Genomic DNA, 14,814 nt, shown 5'->3' with positions numbered 1-14,814 from the left:
TTAAAACCAAGACTTAGGGGTTTTTTACATTAAAAATAAAAAAAGAAAGAAAGTGAATTAAAATTAAAAAAGGTACACTCTGAAACTGGGACAAAATTGAGATTGATTTTCTTCATTCCGACTGAAATTTCAAAAAAACACCACGAAAATGTTGTTCTAAATTCTTGGCAACTGCATTTTTTTTTTTTACGAATTCCCCTCCTCTGCATTTAAACACCAGTAAAAGACTCTGTAGATGAACTTCTCTGCTTATTTTTCCAAGCCAGTGCAGCTGACAGTGAGGTTGCAAACCTTGGGGGGTCACCCATACAAGCCTGGAAGGCCCCAACACTGAGGCATGGGGAAAATTTAGTTATTCTGTTTATTACAGTCAAGCTTGCTACAGTTTGATGCAATAGCAGAATACTTATGGATGTAAACTGTCTAGACTATACAAAGTATAAACTAGATAGAAACAGCTTTTTTTCCTAACTTGGGCTATTACCAACATTTATTATAAATTTGGTTTTCTCAAAACAGAAGTAAGATTTAAGAAGAAAAAAGGAAAGACAGGCATTAAAGAAAAAAAGCAGAGCTGGATAGCTATTTTACAACTGACAATACTACCAATTTATTCCTCACTTGATGGCAAATTACAAATAAAGAAATTTTTACTAGAAAATTATATATTCATGTGTACATGTATTTTAAACTAGATATGGTTCATACGGTCTCTGGAACCATTAGGCCAAACCCCAAAATATCTGTACAGTGAAGATCACAGAATCATAGACTGGGTAAGGTTGGAAAGGACCACAGTGGGTCACCTGGTCCAACCTGCCTCCTCAAGCAGGGTCATCCTAGAGCACATTGCACAGAATTGCAGGAATGACTGCAGAATTGCAGGAGGAAGACTCCACAACCTCTCTGGGCAGTCTGCTCCAGACCACGAGTGTGGTCACTTGTGCAGTAAAGAAATTCTTCCTCATGTTCAGGTGGAACTTCCTTTGCATCGGTTTCTGCCCATTGCCTCTTGTCCCATTCCTTGGCACCACTGAGAAGAGCCTGGCTCCATCCCCTTGGCACCCCATCTTCTGATACTTATAGACACTGATGAGGTCCTCTCTCAGAACCCCACACTGACCTTCCACTGCGCTACACACAACCAAATCAAAGCCCGATTTTCCCAGGCACAGACATACAGACATCATGTACATCATTTCGGGCATCCTTCCCAGATACTAAAATTAAGCTTCTCAGCACCAGCAGCTTTATGCAGCACTCACCTCAGTAACTGGGTTCAAAATGCTCCTCTCCTGCTACAATTAACTCTGCTGCACAGCCACGCACTTAACCCCCCTCTAAAATTGTGTATGCCTTTCTGCCAGACCCATGTTATGCCTCCAGCCTGTTACACTACATGTCCAATACACTTCTTCCCTTCATTTTTTTACATACTGCTATGATTATAAGAGCATATCAAGAATTATTTTCTGCTTATAGATTTCCCATATTACTTTAGCAAACATAGCACTTACCCTTTTCTTGTTTCTGACCCAAGTCCTAACAGAAGTTCCTCGTTCTCAGACTACATCACTTAGTTCTCATCCTCCCCCAGAAAACTCATTCTGATTTCTGTCACCATCTTCCTCCAGACAGACTCCCATTCCTCATTCTGCTGTACCAGCAAATAACTGTTAAACAGTGCAAAGTCTCATCTTCAGGTACATTTCTCTGCATTGTGAAACATTGTTCCAGTGAAGGCATTTTTTTTGTCTCTTTCTTATCCCACCACACCTCAAAATAATTTGGCTGTGGGTTATTTCTTGATTGCTTCAAGGAGTATTGTAGTTTTGTCCATGTTCAGAAAAATTCATTGCAACCAGATCCACTACTTGCAAGTGACAATATATGAAGCAAAGGGGGACTTCGGTGGTACCTTACAAAGTATCAATTTCAGGACGGACCAATACTGAGATCTCTAAAATTGCCAAAACTTTTATTGATGGAAGCAAAAATTTTCCCAAGGAATAGCTGAGGAGAAATTCAAACTTTTGGTCAAAGTAGAAAATTCCTCTCAATTAAGGGCATCTAAGGCTGGGAAATTACCAACTATTTACCATAACTCTACCTTAATTGTATTCACTCTGATTCTTTTTCTTGTAATATTTTGCTTACAACCCTTATTTTTATCTTAAATTTTCAAGTAACCTATATTTTTAAATACTAAACCATTTTCTTTTCTAGAATAGCTCTATATTCAAAAGCAGCTGGGTCAAACTTAGCTCCTTATGAACAGCACTTGAAACATTAAAATTGCATGAATAGCCAAGAGCCACAGTTGCATAACCAAGGCCAATGAGCAGCCAATAAATCTTTGCCAGTCACCCCTATTCATCAGTAACTTTTGTTTGACTAAAGCATATCAGCTAGAAAAGCAACCTGTCATAGTTCGAAGATTTAGAGAGTTGAAGAATCTCTTGCTTCCTTTGATAATTTGTCAGAATAATGAATTGTTTCTACTGTGAAAAATGTTGTGCATTACTCCTGATTTGAATCTACCCAGGTCTCCAGCCATAACCTTTGTGTTATGATTTTTATTGCTGTTCTAAAAAGCCAATATAAATTCAGTATATTTTCTCCTGGTTCAAGAGAATTGCATTTCTTAATCAAGGAAGATCTCTATTTTGATTGGGTCAGTGGACAACAAAATCATGGTTCTCAGAGGGAAGTAATTTCATCAGATCTCAAACCATTTTGGGTGTCCTTCTGCAATGCTCCCATGGTTCAACATCCCTCCAACAATACTGCCCCTGAAACTACAGCACACATTCCTGTCACAATGCTCATCCAGAGCATTGAGATCTAATCACTGTCTTCCTGGAGAATAACTCCTTCTTCTTTTATGATAACATCACACTAGGAACCCTTGTGAAATCAAAAAGATCAAATTTCCTTACATCCCTTCCAGATTTACCATTTTCAGGGTACAGCTTAGTCCATTCCTGGAAATTCCATCTGGAGAAGTGGTGGAAACTCCTTCACTGGCAATATTCAAGACTCAGTCTGATGGGGTGTGGATAATCTAACCTAATCTACAGCAATTCAGATGCTATGAAGAGGTCCTTTCCAACTTAGGTGTTACTATGACACATAATCACACATTTGCTCAAATGCAGTTAATCCATTCTCCATTATGGTTTTCAAAAGCTAAGGCAAAAGTTTACGAAGTCATTTGCTCTTGTAGGTTTGTGATGCCACTTCTATTCTTTCAATACCAACTTGGTACCTTCTTTTAAGCTCTTAACACGTGAAAAGTTTAAACCATGTAGTATTGTGGTATAATAAACACTTATTTTATATACATCATGTATTTACACCATTCACGTATTTACACCATTCACATAAGCTTTAATTGGCTCGAGTCCTTAGCACCAAAAAGTGACTCTGCAGGCAGCTGCAGGCTTCTACACCTCCAGCAGCAGATTTGGCCACAGGGGAACTGTGAGTGGAGCACACACTTATCTGTGCACAAACGTGTGTTCACATTTCCCAGGATGGTTACTTTAATATGACAGTTCCTCACCCCTGGCTTTATCTCTCAGCACAAAGGATATGTTTACACATCTGACTAATATCTTTCCCTGATATTGGGTTTTTTTTGTAAAATCACCATTCTATCACTTGTTGCTCTTCACATCTTTCCAGAAGTGCTTGCCTAACCTTTTTGTATATTTTAATGATGAAGTATCAAAGAAACAAAAGATAATCTCATACTAAAATATGCTCTCTGATGTTGGGATATGCTCTGGTTTTGTAACATGATACTGTGTACCTACCATGACAATATGTCATACTCCTGTGGCAAAAGATTGTAAGGCAATTGCTGGCAGCTTAAGCAGAGTGAATTTCTTCATCAAAATCCAGACCCCAGTAAAAAGAAATTTTTCTATAAAAGCTGCCTGTCAATATATTCCCAACAACTGTTTCAAGAGGTGATGACACTTAACATTTTTCTATATGGGAAATTTTAACTTCTAGCTATATTTACGTCCTCCAAAATGAATGCATTTCACCACAAATTTACAAAAAATATAAAATAAGGTTGATCACAAAACTCAAAAGTTTTGTTAAACCCAAGTTGGCAAACCAGGTGAGAGCACTTTATTACCAAACTTCGAAGCAATCCATGGATTTCTTCAAATGTTAAATGTCACTTAGTTCTCCCTGGTCCCAAGTGCCAGCAAGTCTCAAGGCACCCTGATCATTTTTCTTAAAACCTCTGCAGGGAAAAATTCAGATGATGGCCTTCCCCTGCCTGTGTCTGCAGATAAATCACATTCTTGATTTCAGTTGCAGAGAAGGAGGTGTAGAAACCATGCTGGTATCACTGACCAGGACTAAAACCATGTCAGATAACCCATTCCAAAAGTCCAGCCCTACTGGAGGCTAATACACCTCTGGTTACTTTATCAGGGATTGGGGTTGGGAGGAATCTGTATCTTTTTGATATTTCATTGTTCAGATCATTTCCTGCTACAATAATTTTCTCTTTCCAGCTATCAAGACAGTGATCCTTAAGCATTTGCTACTTGTCTTTCTGTAAAGGTCACTGTACTCTACAAATGATTTATGGCAACCTGTAATATAGGAGGGAAGACAAAATAATACCCTGAAAAAGAAAAAAAGGCAAAAAACCTGCATCATGGTTTGCTCTAATTTTGTTTATCTAATACTGTGGCTGAACAAAACTCTGAGAATTTTTTTTGGCCTATGAAATAGCATCTGCAAATCTTTAAACAATGTACTTCTTAATGGTTGGATTAACTCAAATTGTACAAAACCCCTTATATTAAGACTGCACTGCTTTCATGTGAAGTAGCACAGCAGTGCATCAGAGAAAAAAATACAGATTTTGTCCTGTTGACTCTCAGAGTACCAATTATGAAAAAAGGGGCAAAAGGCCCTGTTACATGGCCTGTGATCTTATCACTTATCCTTTCTAACCAGCACAATCTGGCAGGAAAGAAATAGCTCTGCTGATAAGAAAGAATATCTCCCTCTCTTTTAAGTGGAAGTATAGTAGCTGTTATCCTTCAAGTCAAACAGAGCTCATAGTAAAGTATTTATTTAAGAAATTTTCCAATATGATGAATTATTAACTTGTTTTGATTATGTCTTTTTGGATTAGGCTAAGGAAAAGAAGTACAATTCCCACAATGTCTCCAGATCTCAGCATCACTTTTCTTTTGATCAGTACACTTTGGACTCACAGAAGCGAATTGCAATCATATTATTCGTCAAAAAACACTGTTGAGAAACAGCACTCATTAACATTTTAATCAGATGCTTTTGAAATCATCTTCAGTGAACAGCAGTTAACTCAAACACCCACCTGGGACAGTGAAGTCAGTTTGATGTTTGTATATTGCTACTTAGACCTTCCAACAGGAAGAGCTCGGTTATTAAAAACAATCTGCCTGTATATTTACATGGAGCTTTTAGGAAAGACAATGGGGAAAAACAGTGCCTTTATTACATTGCTGACAACCAACTTCACTTCCATGGGGGATATTTGAGTATCATGCCTAATGTGTGTCTGAAGCAGGGGCTTAAATGAGAAACACTGGTTGATCCTCTTCTTAGATGAGAACAAAGTGACAGGAAAGATAAGAGAGATCGCTTGGGCTATGAGTCTGGGCAAATTTGTTCTTTGCAATATTTCTTGGTGCCTGAGCTTTCAAATGATCAAATAGCAGAGCTAAGGGTATGACTGCTTACCTGCCTGTTATTAATAAGGAAACTGGAAATTCTCCCTTTATTTCTGAACCATGGCAGTCTAGTCATGTAAAAGATAATGTGCTTTTGTTGAGCATGATATCACAATATGCTGTTAACCTTGCAGCCGGTGCAGTCATAAGTTTTCAAAAGGATTTTAATGGTTCTGCTCTTAACTGCAACACCCAACACACCAAGAACAGACTCAAAGCAAAACATTCTCCATGGCTTATCCAGGTTTTTCTTCTCCTTATAACTCTTATTCAACTTTCCCTCCCTCTTAGATTTCAAATAAAATCACTGAAATCTGCTATTGCAACAGGACGCTGCCAGACTTAGCTACATGCTGAATGTGGGTGAACAAATGCAGGTGATTTTGTGGGTTGGCAGAGACAGCAGTATGAAACCAGGCAGGCTGTTCTAGTTAAATGAGCAGTCAAACAGTATGTAGGATTAGGTTTCCAAACACAGGTCCTTGCCATATACTGAGGTAAGTAAAACCAGATCATCGCCCTTGCCTCCACTGAAAGTATTTGAGGGCAGAGTGAACATTTTGAAATTATGACTGCATTTTAAAAGACCTCTGAAAGATCACAGAACCCAGACATATAAGAAAGTTTTCAAACCACAGAGAAGATAAGCCAAAAAACAAAGCAGCAGTGGCTAGACAAACCTCACTTGAAAGACTTGCTAACTTTAGTCTGGCTGCTTTTTGCAGAGGAAGTTAGAAGTTAGAAAAGCTATTCTGCTCTCAAAATCTAATAGTGTGCTACTAAAATTAAAAAAAAAGAGAGAAGGATCACGACAAAAGCACAGACATTTTGGCAGTATCCAGGAAGGTTGACAAGCAGCAGCAGAAAGCACAGATCAAAAGACCACGTCAGTTCTTTTATTGTAGAAAATACCTAGAATTCCATGTTTATCTTACCACAATAAGCTACTGAATGGTTATCTAAACTGCCCTTGTTTTGCCAGGCAACTCAATACATCTGCAGGTTTTACCCCACATTACTTTTAATCTGGTGTGTTTAAAAGGCTACACAGCAAGTAAATCTAACTGAAAGGTTATACACCTCCTTAGAAAAAACAGTCGTCACCGAGTGATCACCGTAAACAAAAAATCTTTTTGGCATCAGTTCAGAATTAGTTGCCCCAGTACCTACACCTAAAATCATTTAGCTGTGATGCATCACAAAACCCCCCAGCCCTTCCTCTAACAATACATTGCTAACAGGTATTGTGAGAAATCCAAGAAAGTACATTAAACAAAACTCGCAACAGAACATGGGAAGCACCACACAAGTACCTGTTTGAGTACTTGTAAGCCTTTTTTTTTCTTCATTCCCTCAGTTCTCCTTTTTTACAAACTATGAAAAGTTTCCCTAAATTCCAAGATGGCTTTGCCTATGTAACAGAGTCAGAAAGAAACCTGTCTAACATAAAAGTGGAACTATTCTTGGCAAAATAATGTCTTCGAGATAGGTTTAAGTCATGCGGAAACAAGACTGAACTAGTGAGTTCACAGTTTCTTTAAAACAAAGCAATACCTGCTGTCACAGCATGAGGAAAAAAGATATGTCAAACCTAAAATATTACAGCAGAAGCCAAAGAAGACATGAGAAAATAAGTAGCTCACTCATCTTCACTGTTCAAGTATCTTTGGAGTACAAGTCTACTGTTTCCTAACCCTTCAATTCAGAAGAGGCCCACAAAGAAGCAGTTACTCCGGACTCCTGGAAGACTTCCAGTAAAAAGATTAAACCTTACATATAAACACACTCTATAATTAGAGAAGAGGGCATCTTGGTTTTTGGACAGCATATGACAAATTTTGAAACCATGAGATGAAATCAATTTGTATTTTAACATGGTTCAAGGGAAGACTTTCTTTCGTAGACTGTCAGTCTCCCTCTTAAAAACATCTGCAGTAACCTAAAGATTTTTTGCGCCTTTCAAAATCAACCTAGAAATTTGTATAGACAATAGGATAATAACAATGAACACTTAAGGACATTCCTTCTTACAGGGAGCAATGTTTTGAATAAAATGACCTATCCAAAAGCTCCCACTCTCTCTTACACAAGCTCCACAGAAGAAAGCCCTGTCTCTTCCTCACAGCTGTACCTGGTTTGCAGAAGAGTCACCAGAGGAGCAGCAAAGAGCTGAGAGGCTCCTTTTTCTTCTTGGTTGTGTCACAGGAGAATGAGTAGTTACCTCCTCCTCAAAAGCCATCCCCTCAGTAGCAAACTGCTGCCAGCATGGAGAGACAGAACCAGGAGCAGCATGAGCCCCTCTTCCTCCTAGTGCAGCTTTTCCATAGGTGTGCATGAGCAGCAGAGCCTCATTTGATGCAAAACTTCATTACACATCCGGGTGTATGAATGAGTCATGTATAAAAAATACTGGTTTCTCATGGTTGCATGCTCGCATGCGGGTGGAGATTGAGCAAATACATTTGCACATGGGCTAGAACTACCCTTTTGTGACAGGATTAATACTCAAGGCCAAGGAGGTCATGATTTAGCAATGAAGAAAGAGGGTAAAACATGCACAGCTAAAAGAAGTAAAAGAACAATCGAAGTAATAGAAATAGTTAATGCTACGACAAAATCTCTTGCGGAATTAAGCCACAGCAACAACCAACTCTCATACGTGACCTCCACAGCGGTCCTGCATTACTGAAAGCTATTCGCTGGCCTCCGGAAGAAACCTGACTCTGACTTGTGGTGGGGTCCCAGGCTCAGTATGGGATTAACCCAGTTGCTCAGGACCGGATTAGAAGGCTGTGGCCAGGAGCCCTCGCAGCAGTGCCCAGCAGCTGCGGGGTGCGAGGGAGTGGCGAGCCTGGCGTGCCAGGAGCAGCAGCAGCAGCAGGTGCCTGTGGGACCTGCCTGTGCGGGAAGGCGCCTGCCGCAACGTCCGGTGTGGAAAGCACTTGGCAAAAATAAAACAGAAGGGAAGTACACATGAGCCAGAAGTTAAATGCTTGTATCTGATATCAGAGGAAGAGCACGTCGGTCAGACAATCTGCTGGGGGCTTGAGCCAACTGTACCCTGGTCAGCAGGAACATTTCACTGACATCAATACCAGTGCTATGAGGGCCAAGAAAAACATTTTGTGATCTGCACCTCCTCGCTCCACCCCATCCCACCCTTCTGCGATGTTCAGAAGGGAGAGGTTCTCCACTGACTTCCAGAAAGCTTTTTATGCTGCTTCTATCACATGTTTTCATTTAAATTCTCCAGTGACAGACACCACACTAATTGTCTGTGGCAAAACAGAGAGTTCCCAGTCTGTGTAGTGCAGAAATCCTCCTCAGCAACTCGCCCACGCAGGAGCATGCCAGAGGCTGGCAGAAGGCACCATCCTGCCTGCACCCCCAGTGCTGGATTTAGTATTAGCCAAAAAGATGGCAGTTTGGATTAGCAGTTACAGACAAATGCAGTACATTGGTGATTCCATTCTAAGAACAGAGGAATACAGAGGTTCTCCCATATCCTGGGGTAGTAGATGTTGACATAATGTTGTCTGTTTAATGCAAAGCTATTAAGCAATTTTTATTTTAAATAGCTTTTTTTAAAAAATGAACCCCACGTGATATCCATAAGGAAAGACTGAAATTCGCACACAACATCTGTGATGCTTTGGAGTGGGTTTTTCTCTGAAGACTTTCAGGGAAAAATATAACCTAGATCAAGAATTTATTATTTAAAAAAAAAAAGGAAATAAACAGTTTGTGAAGGTCTACAGGGAATTTTATAAATATCCTAACTTTTTGGGTATGCACTTTTAATGGAAGTGTTTATGTTATATCTTTAAAGTTATTTTTTTACATTATGTTAAATAATAATTCTTCCTTCCAAACAATATTTATTTGCATTTAAATCAATGAACCAATGTCATACAATGGCTTATTTATTCAGCCAATGGGAAATAAGTGACATTTCTTGTTACTTATTCTAATCAAAGTCAAATATTTGTTCCTTCTGTGAGTAGTTTATTACTAATTACAACAGTCTGATGTATGGTATTTTGTGTTACTAAAAATACGGCTACAAATGAATAAATGCAGCTAAAATTATGCTTTCAAAGCACAGTGGAAGAAAGCCCAAAGCTCATACACAGACACTGACAGCAAGTCTGTTTCCAGACTTTAGACACCCACATACCCACAAAATAGGTGCAAATTGGAAAAGTGTCTGCTTGTTCATCTGGCAGTAAGTGTATCTGAAGTGAACATATAATGTAAGATTTAAAATCAGAATCAACTTCTTTCAAATACAAAAAATGTTTTAAGTCTTTGGTTTTTCACTCTTCTTCCTCTTGCTGTCTTCCTCCTTTCTTGGAAGACAGATATCACCCTCCAGACTAAAGAAATATTTAGCCTCAACTGAAATTGAAGTACCATTAGTTTTTCTCTTTTGAACAAAATAATTGCAAGAGCATGAAGAGAGTTTATGAAATGTATATGTAAGAAATGTAAACCCCTTAGAGGCTGCAATATTCTTAAAACTTAGTTGAGCTCTGGAATTTACAGTCATGAGACATTAACATCGTCAGAATTCAGCAACAGAAAACTGAACTGGACATTCATGTAGGTATCAGGAAGATCCAGTCTTACAACTAACAACAACATAATTTTGGCAGATAAAACAAATCTCAAGATGTAGGACTAAAAAAATCTGTAATTACTAAAGACCAGAATATACATGATGTGCATGGCTGATAATACTATGTTCAGTTTCCAAGAGGTGTTACAAACTCCTTAAGGGGCAGAAGTTATGGTGAAAAACATATTATTGGTCTTTTGGATTTCAGACATAACGTAAGAGAATAGCTTCTCTATTCCTTTCTTTAACAACTAATTTTGAATTTTAGATAAATTTTTTTAAAGTGAAGTGCACCTATGGCAGTGTATTGATCATCTAATGAGAACCTTTCCTAAACTTAAACAAACAACAACGGTCAGTGTTTACTACGGCAGCAGTATCATAGTGAATGAATTCAATCACTACAATCCACTGCACAAGAGACTACACAAAATTCAGTAGTACAAAAGGTACAAACTAGGACAAAAAATCCACAAAACCAAAACAGGACCCTTCAAAACAATCTCAAGCAACCAGAAGTCCCTGCATTGGCTTGCTATGTCAAGATGCAAAACTTAATATCACCAGATTCTGAATTTACTGAACTGGCACAATTACCATGACTGGGTGAATGTTAAAAACACAAATCTCAGGGGCAACTGTCAGAGTCACAGGTGTTGGCCCCAATTTTAACAACAGTGCTGTTTTTCCCGATGTACTCAACTAATTTGAAGAGAAGGGATTTTGGAATATTTGTTCATAAGTTATTTGCTTGTCTTATTTACTCTTGTTCTTCTATCTGAACCCAGAAAAGAGGTATAAATCCCAGGGATTATTGTTAAACCAAACCAGTTAATCAGGTGGCTTCAGTGCAACCTGCCTTTGTTAGAAAATCAACTGAAAATGTTGTAATACAGAAGCAATCATCCAGAGGTGCATTTACTTTGCCAATGACTGACATAAATATGTGCTCCCATCCCAAGTGACAATGTGCAAAGAGTACAAAAATGCTCTCAGTGGGAAGCTAACAGGACTATTCAGCTGAAACGAGAACAACCCATGCACATTCACAACTATTTGCAGGGAAATGATCTTGGGACACAGCAAATATTCATAAATATTGAGGCTAATCACAGGCTACAGAAGGAACCCTTGAGCAATGACCAGGGAAGCTATGCTGTAACCTCAGCACTACCACCAGCACAATCTGCTGCTCTCATCCAAGACCTCTGTCTGTCTGTGATCACCTGCCAAACACGTGATCCTCACACCTTCTGTAACACACCTCCAGAACTACAGCCAAGAGAGAATGCCTGCTCAAAAACAGAACGGCCAAAGGTGTCTGCAGACCAGAGCTTCCAGGGCTTCCAGGGCTTCATTGTCACTTCTATCACAAACTTCTTGTGTTCTTGTAAGTAAATAAGGGCCTTGAAATTAATTTGGGGATTTTGGAATCACTGACAAGCCACATTTAGAATGGTGCCCTGAGGACACCCCCTATGCTGTTTCCCCCTGAGCCGGGCATGAAGTACAGCAAACAAGGTGCTTTGGTTTAAAAGGAGACTTGGAAGAGGAACCAGTGGCCAAACATCCTTCATGCAGGCACTCCTCTCCCCCACTGCTGAAGGAGCCAGTCCTGCACTGAACCCACCCCCAAACATGGCCCTGCTGACTGTGCAGCTCTTAGTATTCATCTACAGAGGCAACCCAGGGCTAAACCGAGTATGTGCAAAAACACACCTATAAATGCCTCAGGACATGTTGGGCCAGAAAAGCTTAAGTTTCTGAAACCCAAGGAATCTCAGGTGTCTACAATAAGTGGGAGAGGTTTCCATGGGCAACACTCATGAATGTAGCTGCCTGAAATACGCTTTCAGGGATAGCATAGTCCTAGATTCTTTACTAATCTATCAGTAAGTAGTACAAAACTATTGCAGGCATTTATTCAATAAACTGAATACAAAGTATTCTAAAAATACTTTTGCTTGTTCTAAAATTAGATTAGAAAAATTTATGTACAAAATTCACATGAACAAAGGTAAGCACGAACAACTGCTTACCTGGGACTTCGGAGTTACAAACAATACATGCTATTTAAAATGCAGAGGCGTTGCCACAGAAGAGAAGTTACTAATCCTGTTGGGGCAAAGTAACTGTGCTGGTGTGTGGTTTGCATGGGGGAGGGAAGGAAAAAGAAAAGGAATTGCTTTATAAGCCTTTTTACAGATTTGTTTTGCTTGCTTTTCCAAAAGAACAGCTTTTAAAATTACTTTTAACCGATAGATATAAATTAAGAAATTTGTATTTATTAAAGCAAGTATTACAATATAGTTAAACTTCAGTTACTCCCAGAGAAACCTTATGGGTAGTAGTTTAATATGTACCTTAATATGTTGCCTTATTTTTGTAAACTAGAGAGTAAAATTGAAAGACTTTCCACTGAGACATTCTACTAGGAATATTCTTCTTCCTCAGCATTTTTATTTAGAGTGAATACAAAGTAAATCCACTTTACTTTGCTAATGAACTAGCTCTTTGTTCATTTATCTCTCGAGTTATTTATAAATATCTTGCAATCACAGCATTATCTGGGGGCTAAACAGCATGTTTCAACTCAAAACAAATGGACATGTCACCTCATGTCCTTCCATAAACAAAAGCTAAGGGCTTGGAATCCATCAGAGATTTAACCTTGTAATCATGTTTCATATGTTCATTTTCATAGCTTTTCTGAGGTGCTTTTAACAGCGTAAAATATGAGCAGTTGCCCTTAACATACAGCAGCCCTGAAAAGCAATAAATTGTAGTACCAGATGTACATGAGACAGAGGACACGTGTGGATGCTGAGGAATGTGCAACGTGCTCTGTTGGGCTTACACAGACTATTCAGGGAGGAGGGGGAACTGCTATCTCATCTGGACAGGGAGGTAGCACTCATCAGTGGAGAGGAGGCAAGGGCTCACAGAAATCTCCTGAAACAACTTCTGAAACTTTGCTTTTCCCCTGAACAAGTACCTACAGCCCATGCTGACACAACAGCAAGTTCTAGCTGTATGACACTGACTTCTCAGACAAAAAATAGGCATTTTTTGCTGACACATTAAATACAGCAGTATGTGAACCAAGTAGTAATTCAATGAAATTGATGTTTTCAACTAGAAAAATCTGCAGCAACATATATCCAGACTAAAATCACATTTTTCATATTTTAAAACTGAATGTATTTTTTAACTGTTTTTTAACTAGTACAGGCCAAAAATGTATTCACACAATATTAACACTAAATCAATTTCTCCCTACCAGATTCCACAGCATCAACCAGCAATAATGTAATGCATGCAAAATATGCTAGTTCATTTGACATTGTTATTTGTACATATGCAAGTACTAAATAATTAACACTCAGGCTCTGAGAGAAAGGTTCAATTGAAATTAATTCTAAAATATTCCCATTAATGGCTCAGTTTCAAGATATAACTAGGAGTAAAAGCAAAAGAGCTGTGACTAAAAAAAAATTAGCTAGCGATTTCTTCACTCGTACTACTTTCAATTCTTTGACTTTAAAAATCACTAACATTCCGAAAAAAGTTTATTTAATCTTGCCTGATCAAGCAGTGCAGAACATCAGAAAACCTTTATACTCTGTTTTTTCACCTGGAATTAGACAATGTGCTTACCCTATTCTGCAGCCCACTCATTCCTTAAATCCTACTGAGGCTCTACATTGAACCCAAGTTCCTCTCAAGTGTACAATTCTCAGGTGTCTCTAGGCAAAACCCAAGATTTTTCTCTTTTCGCATTTTTAAGCTTGGACATTGCCCCCACCCTCTCCCACCAAGAACTACCCCTTTCCACAGTGAGCAATTTGAACCCACTGAACTTTGTAGCCCTAACCCTGCTTCCCATTATCATATCCAGCAGTGCCAGCGGGGGGGCCATCCCTTACCTACTGGTGTTTACTTGATCTGTCCTGGTTGAAGTGAGCACAAAAGTGGTTGCAGCTAAGAACCAGGGGGTTTACTGTCCATCCAGAGGGACTGAAAATATCCCCTTGAGTTTATACCTAAAATCCTAAAGTCCCCATAGCTTTTTTGCTGTTAGAATTTCACCTCCAAATGTGTTTACCCTGTACTAATACACTTTTACCCAAGGAAAAAAGTCTGCTAAGAAGTGTCCAAGCATAACCTGTGATATCAAAGCACACACTCAAAGTCAGTTTAACCAACTGATACTATGATCCATGTAAAAAAAAAAAAAAAAAATCTTCAGTATTTTAACAGATATCACATCCTGGAATAAATGCTGTTGTAATTTTAGGGTTCTATTTTAACAGTTAAAGGAAAGACATCTGGCAATAATCTACAAATAAATACAGTGTCTCCATTCTTAGTTTCTCCTCCAAAACACTACCTAGGACATTTTTGCAGCATGATTCATATAATCAACATGATACATTACAATGCCTT

The 14,814-nt window shown here is 38.8% G+C and overlaps 1 protein-coding gene across 20 annotated transcripts in view; it reads right to left on the bottom strand.

Annotated features, from left to right (window-relative positions):
• The window catches only part of KIAA1217 (KIAA1217 ortholog), a 352,288-nt gene that overhangs the window by 154,211 nt on the left and 183,263 nt on the right, over positions 1-14,814 (bottom strand). The gene's annotated exons all lie outside the window — the stretch shown is intronic.

This window comes from Pseudopipra pipra, chromosome 1 (assembly GCF_036250125.1).
Source record: "Pseudopipra pipra isolate bDixPip1 chromosome 1, bDixPip1.hap1, whole genome shotgun sequence".
Taxonomy (NCBI): Eukaryota; Metazoa; Chordata; class Aves; order Passeriformes; family Pipridae; genus Pseudopipra; species Pseudopipra pipra.
Note: the sequence above shows the minus strand (reverse complement) of the source record. Positions and strands in the feature narration are given on the sequence as shown.